The sequence below is a fragment of the Phyllostomus hastatus genome, unplaced genomic scaffold, assembly GCF_019186645.2.
Source record: "Phyllostomus hastatus isolate PE091 unplaced genomic scaffold, TTU_PhHast_1.1 phas_contig_86, whole genome shotgun sequence".
Lineage (NCBI taxonomy): Eukaryota > Metazoa > Chordata > Mammalia > Chiroptera > Phyllostomidae > Phyllostomus > Phyllostomus hastatus.
The window spans coordinates 57,806,970-57,818,477 of NW_025333977.1; the positions used below are offsets into that span (position 1 = coordinate 57,806,970).

The 11,508-nt window shown below is 33.0% G+C and overlaps 1 pseudogene; it reads right to left on the reverse strand.

Annotated features, from left to right (window-relative positions):
- Nucleotides 1–1,385: 1,385 nt before the first annotated feature.
- On the reverse strand, nucleotides 1,386–7,254 carry LOC123827385 (annotated as a pseudogene).
- Nucleotides 7,255–11,508: the final 4,254 nt, after the last annotated feature.

The following is an 11,508-nucleotide window of genomic DNA, read 5'->3' on the forward strand; positions in this document are numbered from 1 at the left end:
AAATATTTTAAAAGTTAACAAATACATCCTTAGCACTGAGAACAGTGATTTGCAGTCAGATACCCTGAATATATTTTGCATGAAAGATAATATTTATCTTTACTTTTATGCCAAACACCTGAAACAGGTAAGATGATACGGCCTGCAGTAACACAAATATAACCATAAATAACAAACAGGAAGGCCATATCATTTCCTGTATAGCAAATACCTGCAGTTCTAGGACTGGTTCATTGAACAGCCGTACAATGTTTTCAAATACTCATATTTTCTTTCTTTTTTTCCACCCTGATCTTTGTTCTGCCATCCTTAGTGTTGTAGATTTTGTGTTCAAGCTTGTTCCTTTGTGGTCACAAAACTATAGCAACCTAGGGAGTTAACTTATATCACATCTTCTATCTCTTTTCTAGAAAGCCTTTGCAGATGTCTCCTCCTCACACATGGGCCAAAAATGCATCCTATCCTCATTCCTGTGACACTCTCCTCTTCTTAATTTATCAAAATTCATGTCCTAGAACGAGAATGCTTTTTTGAAGCTATGACTGCCTGGCATAAGAAGTAATTATTATTATTATTATTATTATTATTATTATTATTATTATTATTGATGGCAAGGAAGAAATGGAAATAGAAGGGGGCTTGGGAAGCTACCAGATATGTATGCCACAGAATATCGTCAAGTAAGCATTGAAAAATCCATGAAAAATTCTATCACTGTAAAAAACTTTACAATAAATTTTTCTGCTGCATGTAACTCACCAGAGAGCTGTCATTTGTTTCAGAAGAATTCCAGAGGAAACTCTACTAGGGTAATCATATGCTCCATTTTTAAATAAAGCATGTAATCTGAGACTAAATGTACTCTTCTGTATAAATCACATGCAAAAAAAATATTGAATCATCAAAACAGTGATAATTGAGTTTGCTAATTTTAGTTTAGATAATACAAATAATTATTTTGAGAACTGATCATATTTATCTTATTTGTCATCACATAACAATGCATACATTCTATATATTTTTCTTTGAAACTAAAATGGAGTCTGTCTCCATACTTTATTTATTTGTGTGTTTGTTTGTTCTACTGTCTCTTTATTGTAAGATGATAGAATTAATTACAAATGTGAATGATAACTTGGTAGTCTTTAGTCAGGTATCAAATATTATTAAAAGCACACTGTTTATTCAAAACAAACCATGGCAGAATTCAAAATTCAGAGCAAGAAGGACAAGACACATCTCACTGGTCAATAGATTGTTTTAATTCTGTCATTAGACAAAATTCACACTTTTTATTTTTAGGTGGGATAAACTGGACTCCAGTAGAAGGTGATACAGAAAGCTTTTGTCACAGTCTAGTTTCCCCTCAGTTCGGATAGATTTATTTACGTAACTGGCTGTGCTTGGGCCTTCTTTGCAAGCAGCTTTAGATCTGCAGTGCACTTGGCAATTGTCTCCTTTCCTGCTGTGCATAGATGCTCTGCACCACATGCTTCTTCACCCAATATATCATGTGCTCTTGCTCCTTCTGATGCACCAAATTCTACACCAAGATATAATAGCCTAGGCAATTTTTTGCCTCCTGATATACTCTATGCAGCCGTTCCTGGCAAGTAACCTCCAAAGCCATAGCAATGCTACTGCTCTGGACATCAAAAAGGTAATGGTGCTTTTGAATCAATGCCTGCTGGGACTTCTCCAGATCAAGCACATCTTGGATGTTTTTGATGGAAGCCTGTTTCACTTCTAGTCAGGTGACTTTTTTTTTTGCTCATTTAATCAGCAAATCCTCCAATAGAGACACCATATTTTATAACTATATAGAGAAGCAGGCCTATTGTTGACATGGCAGAAATGCTCTCTGGAGTAACCACATATATTTCTTTGGATAGAAAATGTGGATAAGCCCAGTTCCAACCACATAGGGTCCTGCTATACCGGTTTTAAGATAAAGGAACTGGAAGAATTTTTCAGGGATCGGCCCTTTTCCTCCACATTCTAGAAGAGGTGTACAGGGGCAAGGGCCCAGGGTGGAAGATCCTTGTTGCCTGCAATACCCCTGGGCTGGCTTCTTCAGAGTGGGGGCTGCTATGATGGCAGCAGAAATTACCACTCCAGACAGCGTGGTCAGTGAGGGCCCACACAGAGTTCTTGGTGTCCCAGTGTCTCCATATTTTTAACTTTATTAGAGTGGCTATTCTGTTACTTTTGAAATAATATTTCTAGTTCTCATATTTTAATAATAAAAGATGAAGATACTATAAAAGTTGTATGCCATCTTTATTTTCCTGAAGTACCAATGTGAAAATTAAAACAAGGGAATATAGGGTCCTATCATCTTTCATAACTGGAAGATAGCCATCATGAGTTATTAACAATATAACAACATTAAACATGGAAAGAGTTTCATATTTTGGTATATCTGAATAGGTCAGATGAAGCAGAAGTAAATGGTGTTTTATTTATTTTTTTTAAGTAATGGTAAGTAGACTCTGCTCAAGAACACCTATGTTTTCCAGCTTAACTTGTCAGGGCAAACAAAGCAGCTGCACCAGATATTTTCAGTGTCTTTGCTTCACTGGGATTAAATTTAAATTCACCCTAGTTTATCTTAATTATTTTGGTCAGTTGTCAGAGCTCACAATATTTGTGATAGCTAACATAGGACACTGAGCACTGAGTACTTGATTTATTCCAAGCTCTAGGTGTATCCGAATTATTTTCTTTTTATTGAATTTATTGGGGTGACACTGGTTAACAAAATTATACAGCTTTCATCCCAGGTCTGTATGGCTCAATTAATTGGAGGATTGTCCTGTACACTAAAATGTTGGAGTTTCAATTCCAGATCAAGGCACCTACCAAGGTTGCATTTTTAATTGCTGGTCAGGGAGCATATGTGAGGTAACCAGCTGATGTTTCTCTTTCACATCAATGTTTCTCTCTCTCCCCTTCCTCTCTCTCTAAAATCAATAATATTAGTCTAATAATAATAAAGCTATAGAACATTAACACAGTGGAATACTATTAGACCATAATGAAGAAGGAAATCTTACCTTTTGCAATAGTAAAAATGGACTTGGAGAACATTATGCTAAGTGAAATAAGCCAGTCAGAGAAAGACAAGTACTATATGATTTCACTCATATGTGAATTCTAAAGAACAAAATGAACTAACAAGAAAATTCAGAACAGATACATAGATAAAGAGCAGGCTGACACTATTGATGAAGGGATTGGGAACTTAGGTATATCTGATTTTTAATTTACAAACAGCCATGTAAGGTGGGAAATCTTATCTTCACAGATCAGAAGAAAAAAACAAAACACAGAAAATAAGTAGCAAAATGAAATTTATTTACATATCTGCATAAAGTCAAATCCACTTTTATTCTTTCTCCTTTCTTTTCTCTTACTTCTTTCCTTCTCTCTTTTTTTTTTTTTGCACTTCATCACATTGTTATCTTGAAAAATATATGTTGTACATTACCTTTACATACACTGTGGGTAAAGCCAGGTCAGACTGTATCTGGGGTGATAAAGGTGAAATGGCAAATCTTATATGCAAATAGTCTATGAGCAAAGACATTCACATCTAACCTTAGAGAAACCTGACAGCACTTTAACCAAGTGACCGAAGGTAACATCACCAGGAATAGAACAGATCAACCTCTTGTGTCTCCTGAGAAGGCAGCACAATGCTGTCACTAAGTATTCCTACCCAAACTGTATGTGCTGCATTTAATCATGATAAAACATGATCAGACAAACCAAAATTGAAGGACACTGTATAAAATATATGGCCTTTGTACTTTGAAATATCAAAGTACAATTAAATAATTGAGAAACTATTCTGGATTAAAAGACTGAAGAGGCATGGTAACTGACTGCCATACCTGATCCCACATTTTATTTTGTTCTGAAGAGAATTATTAAAACATTTGGTGAAATCTGAGTAATGTCTGTATATTAGATAATAGAACCCTATTGAGGTTAATTTTCTGAAATTATTGCCTGTGCTGTGATAATGTACAAGAGTTTTCATTATTAGCCAGGTTTTCAGAAAATGTGTACTAAAATAGTTAGGGGTAAAGGAGCAACATATCCATAATTTATTCTCAATATAGTACAATGTTAATATTTGGGAGGGAAAATTAATGGGATGCTTTGTACTATTCTTACAACTTTTCTATAAATTTGAAATTATGTCAAAATAACAGTTAAGAGGAAAATAATAAACTTACAACAATTACTCTTTTCCTTTTTTAAAGGATACAGTTCTTTCTGACCTCAAACCATTGAACATCAAATGCAAAAAGAAATGCAATTACAAACTCCAAGCCTTTATGTTAGTTGATAATATATGCCACTATTTTATTTCCTCTGAAATTTATGAAACTTGAAGCACTCAAGACAATTGCTAATGTTAATTCTAGTGTCTCTCACCATACGAAGCTCTTTGTACAGTTTTCTTACTCTTTTTCTTCCCTACTAATTTGTGTACATGCTTCTGACATCAGTAGGCACGTTTTAACTTCACTGGAAAGTCTCAGGAGGCTGAAGAGATTGCTATCCTTCTCCAAACAACATGGAAACTGATTTTATACAAAACGGTATCTCTTTGTTCAAGTCATCAGGACCTATTGTTCTGAAAGGAAACTGGAGGAATAACAAAATGCAATGTAGTATCTCTGGCAAATGTGGGTCAAAGTTTAAACTAAAGTTATTCAAATCCATAAACTTTTTTCTTTTAGATTTTTTAACAATTGCATTCTAAACCTAGAAACACTAATAATAAAATGATTGCAATACAATATATTTATTGCAAATAGCTGAAAAGAGAAAATAAAGTTCTGTCATGCATGATTTAAGAAAGCATCGTCCACTCTACTAAGACAAGTAATCCATGTGAAAAATTAAAATTTAAGCTAACATATTTTATCTTTCCAACACATTCAGTACTTCCATGTAGTTATACATATGCCGACTAGGTCACACTCCTATGAAAATAAAATATATTTACAAAAAGCATAGACCTTTATGTATTTAGGAGGAGGAGACCAAGAAGCTTATCTAATTGACTTAGAAAGGGGTGTTTCAATCACACACACAGTGTTCAGTAGCCTTTTATATCCTACATAACTTTATTCAAGGCAGTATAATACAGAGAAGAGTAAATAAAGTGAAAATATAAAGGACAATGATCCAGGCAAAGTGTTAAAACACAGTTGCATTTTAGTATAATTTTTTCACATAACAAGAGTAATCATGTCATGGATTTCAACTTTTTTTTCTTTTCTGTGTTCAAGTGCCTCAAAGATCTTAGTAAAGTAAAAAAAAAAAACCTTTGGGCTATGAAAGTTTGTCAAGTATTATGACTTATTTTATAGGGAGGTAAAGCAATATATAGCAAAATTTAAAAATTATTCCAAAGCAAAATGTCCTTAACAGTAGCAAATATTTTAGCCATATCAAGTTATGCCCAAAGAGCAAATGAGTAGGGAAATAATGTGATGAAAAACTGGTACAAGGGAGAAAAAAAACATTTTTAGATTAAAAACCAATTTTTTCTTTAGTAGATAAATCAACAACAAAGAGAAAAATATCAGGGACACACAGTAGGTAATTGTTTCTAAAATATTTTAATCATTGGAGAAGCTTTGTGATAGGGTTTATGCTATAGTGCTGAGAGTTAGCCATAGAAAAATCTTGATTTTTTAAAGGAAATAAATAGATGACTGGTAAAATGGAGAAGAAGGGAGATATGCTGAAACTACTTTGTGCTACATGTCCAAAACACATGCTTAAAATCCTTAGATGAAAGTATCCAAGGTTGGCATAAAGGTTAATAAAATGATTGAATCACCAAATAGGTGTTGTGTCCAGAAGAAATATAGTATTAAAAGATAGGTCTTTCTTAGAACTGTCAGGTTTATGACTAAAAGAAATGGGCAATAATTAAAATGGGACTTAAAACTGAACCAAACTGATTAAATTCAAGTAATTCTGTGTATAATTTTTACTGCATATAAGGTTTATGTGCAGAGAGATTTACTCAATCCACTGAAAGGTTTAGTTTTTCATACAAAAAATAGCATAGTAGAAAATACAAACACTAAAAAAGACATAAGTTTAAAGAAAATAATGACAAATGATATGTATAAACTTTCATGTGTAAAATATGTAAAGTGATAATAATAGTGATATTATAAATTAATAGAAACAGTATAGATATTATGCCAGACCCAGATGAGAATAAGAGCAATTGAACTTCAAAATCTCAAGTGATAACACCAAAAATAGAATTTACACTTGGAAATCTCAGTGAATTATAAGAAATCACAACATTGAAACTTCTATATATAATATAAATTATTTATAACATACTCTCCTTGATCACATTGTAAATAAAATTTTCTGAACATCTACAAAAATTTTAAAAAAACTTACATTTGTGTTTCTTGCTTACTTTTATCAGAAACCTGTTCTTTTTATAAAATGCAGTATCTTTAACATCTGTCTACTTTTATTTTTATGTATTTTAAAGTCACACTTTCTTTAAAAAATTAAAATGACAAAATTTAAATATTCTAATTATTCTCATGAATTTACTATGTTATTTTAAGCAAAAAAGTAATATGTGCTTGATAAATGTACTTAAGAATTCAACTAGGAAACATATCAGTAACACAAGATTAATGTAATCTAATTGCACAATTAGTTTTAATATCAGTTACTTCCCAAGATGCCTTAAATAATTAAAAACTTCCATTAGCGTTGTCTCAATCCTTTTTACTTTGTTGAAGTCTTCATTTCCACTGCTATCACCTCCACATTCAGCGTAGGCATTCCATTTTATGTGCCATATCCGTGACCACCCCTAAAACAACAACAACAACAACAAAAGGTCTTGGATGGTTTCATGTCTTTTATGTAGTTGGGGGTCACTCAGATTCCATCAGAGGCAACCCCCTATTACTGTTTGACACAATGTTTGAATTATGGTAGTTGTTCAATAAATGTTTAGTGAGTGAACCAACAACTGAACATCTGGATACCTTAAACAGTATGCAGGTCAAATTTTGGGTCTACTTAGATCTGTGTATCATTCATGTAAATGTTTCCTTTTGGCTCTTTTACTCATTGTAGTTTAGAGTAATGGAAATTGTATAAACTTTAGAGTTAAGACCAACCTATTACCTTTTTTGAGTGAGATACCACAATCTTGTGGGATTTGGAGCTATTTAACTTCATACCCCCTTATTTCTATTGTGGGTAGCTAAGCCATTTTTATATTCTATCCTATGGGTTTGGAAATAGATACTATAGGATAGAAAGTGAATTCCCTAGGGTTATATAGTGAGTAAGCAATAAAGCAAGAACTCAAATTCAGATTTTCTAGTTTCCTGACATGTGTGCTTTCTATATCATCATTTTTCTGTTATCTTGATTTGTTCCCTTTTCTACATTCTATTGTTATAATTATAGTTTATTAAAACAGAAAATTAGAACAATTTAAAATATATTTCCTATCAGTCTCAATTAGTTTTTTCTTTTTTCTATTATTGTTCAAGTACAGTTGTCTCCATTTTCTTGCCACCACTTTCCTCTGCCTCACCTGCCCCACCTTCTGCCTTCAATGCTACCCCCTTTGGCTTTGTCCATGTGTTCCTCTATACACATCCCATGACGACCCTTCCCTTCTTCCACCTTATGTCCCTCCCCTCTGGTTACTGTCAGTTTGTTCTTCATTTCAATGTCTCTGGTTATATTTTGTTTGTTTATTTGTTTTGGTGATTAGGTTCCACTTATAGGTGAGATCATATGGTATTAGTTTTGCACCACCTGGTTTATTTCACTTAGCATAATGCTCTCCCATTCCGTCCATGCTGTTGCAAAGGATAGGAGCTGAACTTCTTTCTTTCTAATGCATAATATTCCATTGTGTAAATGGACCACAGTTTTTTGATCAACTCATTTACTGATGGGCACTTAGATTGTTTCCAGCACTTGGCTATTGTAAATTGTGCTGCTGTGAACATTGAGGTGCATAGGTTCTTTTGAATTGGTGTTTTAGGATTCTTAGGGTATAATCCCAACAGTGGAATTGCCAGGTCCAAAGGCAATTCCATTTATAGATTTTTGAGGAAATTCCAAACTGTTTTCCTCAGTTGCTTCACCAGTTTGCATTCCCACCAACAGTGCACTAGGGTTCCCTTTTCTCCACAACCTCACTAGCACTTATTGTTTATTGATTGTTTATGATGGGCATTCTGACTGTTGTGATGTGGTATTTCATTGTGGTTTTAATTTGCATCTCTCTCATGGCTAACAATGCTAAGCATCCTTTCATATGTCTCTGGGCACTGTGTATATCCTCCTAAGAGAAGTATCTGATCAGGTCCTTTGCCCATTTTTTAATTGGGTTGTTTGTCTTCCTGGAGTGGAGCCATAGGAGTTCTTTATATATTTTGGAAATCAAGCCCTTCTATGAGGTGTCATTGGCAATATATTTTCACATATGGTTGGTTCCCTTTTCATTTAGCTGATATTTTCTTTAGCTGTTCAGAATACTTTTATTTTGATGAGGTCACATTTGTTTATTGTTTCCCTTGTGTCCCTTGCTCTAGGGGACCATGATGTCCACTTTTACCACTTCTACTCAACATAGTATTGGAAGTGCTAGCCTCAGCAATCAGAGAAGAAAAAGAGATAAAAATCATCTGAATTGGAAAGGAGGATGTAAAACTGTTATTGTTTGCAGATGACTTGACAGCATTCATAGAAAACCCTATAGACTCCACCAAAAAGCCATGTGAACTAATGAGTGAATTTGGCAAAGCAACTTGATACAATGTCAATATTCAGAAATTGTACATGCACAATTGTAAATGCAATTCAGAAATTGCATTTTTGTACACCAACAGTCAAAAACAGAAATCAGGAAAAAAAGTCCTATTTGCTATAGTAACAAGAAAAATATAGTACCAAGGAATAAACATAGCCAAGGAGGTAAAAATACTGTACTCAGAAAACTACACAACACTGAAGAAAGAAATCAAGGAAGGCACAAATGAATGGAAGCACATACTGTGTTCATGGACTGGAATGATTACCATCATCAAAATGTCCATACTTCCCAAATCAATCTATATATCCCTATTAAAATACCAATTGTAAAGTACCAACACAATTCCTATTAAAGTACCAATGACATATTTCTCAAATATAGAACAAACATTTCAAAAATTTATATGGAACCATAAATGACCTCAAATAGCTGCATAAATTTTGAGAAAGAACAAAGTAGGAAGGATCACAATACCTTATATCAAACTATATTACAAGGCTACTGTAATCAAAACAGTCTGGTACTGGCATAAAAACAGACTCATAGATCAATGGAACTGAATATAGGGCCCAGAAATAAACCTATGTCTCTATGGTCAATTAATATTTGACAAAGGGGACAAAAACATAAAGTAGAGTAAAAATAGCTTCTTCAACAAATGATGTCAGGAGACCTGGACTGCTACATGTAAAAAAAAAAGTGAAACTCAACCTCCAATTTAAAACATACACCAAAATAAACTCCAGATGGATAAAAGACTTAAAGATAAGTTATGCCCTGGTTAGTATGGCTCAGTGGATTGAGCGCAAGCCTGTGAACCAAAGGGTTGCTGGTTCAATTCCTGATCAGGACACATGCTTGGGCTGCAGGCCAGGTCCCCAACAAGGGACACATGAGGAGCAACTGCACATTGATGTTTCTCTCCCTTTCTTTCTCCCTCCCATCCCCTTTATAAAATAAATAATTTTTTTAAAGATCGCAAAACCCTTGTTTAAAAACAAATAAATAAATAAATAAATAAAAGTTGTGATACCATAAGAGTCCTAGCAGATAACATAGATAGGAAAATCACAGATATTCCATGCTGCAATATTTTCATCAATATGCCAATTACCATTTATTCTTAATTCATTTCTTTGTACTTCCTTCATACCTCCACCTTCTTCAGGCACTTCCTCCTGCAATTCTCTGCAATGATTTTGCTAGATGGGCAACTTTAAGGAAATATTGATGCATAATTCATTTCAAGTTGATTTGTATTTCATTCATCTGTTTTGTACGTGGTGGAGTAATTATTGTTTATTGTTTTTATTTTGTTTTGCTCATTGAGGTTTTTATTCTTTGTACTTGCCTCTATTTAATGATTGGCATTTCTCAGTGCTTCACAACTATCCACCATCCAATCAAGAGAAGTGACTAGATTTACATTAATCAATCTGTACTGAAAAGTTGCAATTGACAATAGCAAGGGAAATTATGTGTTTAGTTTTTTTAGCCATTCATATTTTCCCATGGTCACCTCTTTCTCATTGTAATTTTCTATAGAAAGGAAGGGGTAAACACTCCTTCAGTAATATTGTAATTAAATTAAAAAATTTTTATCCCCACCTGAAGCCATATTTTTATTGCTTCTAACCAGAGAGGAAGTGAGAGAGAGAAACATTGATGATAGAGAAAAACATAGATTGGTTACCACCCATAAGCACCCAGACTGAGGATCAAACCCACAAACTTTTGGTTATAAGATAATGCTCGAACCAACTGAGACACACTGGCCAGGGGTCTAATTACTTTTATTGTTATTTTTTATTATTTCCTCAAGGGGAATAAACACATCAAGATTAAACCTTTGCTTTTATTATGATTCTTGTTTTCTCCTTTAAAAAACATGTGATTATGAAAAATATATTATTTAAGCATTGTGAATCCTTTTAAAAATATTGTTCTTAGAACAGAATGAAAGGTAACTCAGATAAATGACATTTTAGAGACATACAGAAAATCTTAAAAATACCTACAATGATTCTTGCACAATGTTAAAAACACATAAATGTAGTGGTAGGATTGATAATGAAAAATAAGGGATGGATTTTAAGTATATTTACAAGAAAATACTCTCTAATAGCTGGTACCTGGAAATAAATTGGGATCACATAAAATTATTGAGAAGACTCATATTTATATTTGCGGTGTAAAGAAAAGATAACAATATTATATCCAAAAGGACAAAAAGAGATAAAGGAGCTAATTATGTAAGGACATCACTGATATATCCAGAATATTGTGCTGGAAGAGATTATTGATTTCTTTATAGCCTTGATAACTCTAGATATTAATTATTAAAGACAATTATAACAATTTGCTTATGGAAATATATTACATTATTTTGTCTTTCTTTGTTTCTATGAAATCCAAAGATATTTTGTGCTGTTTATTATTCAAACTTATAATTCACTTTTGCAAGTTATCATTACATCTCAAATTTTGTAGTTATCCATAATTTAAATTGACTAAAATTTTGATTTACATAGTAATCTTTTATACTACATATATATATATTTTAAATTTGCAGTTAGTTCACATATCGATTTTATTTGTATATTATAATTCAAGTGTTATGAACATATATTATAGTTATAAATTTCCATTTTGTTCTT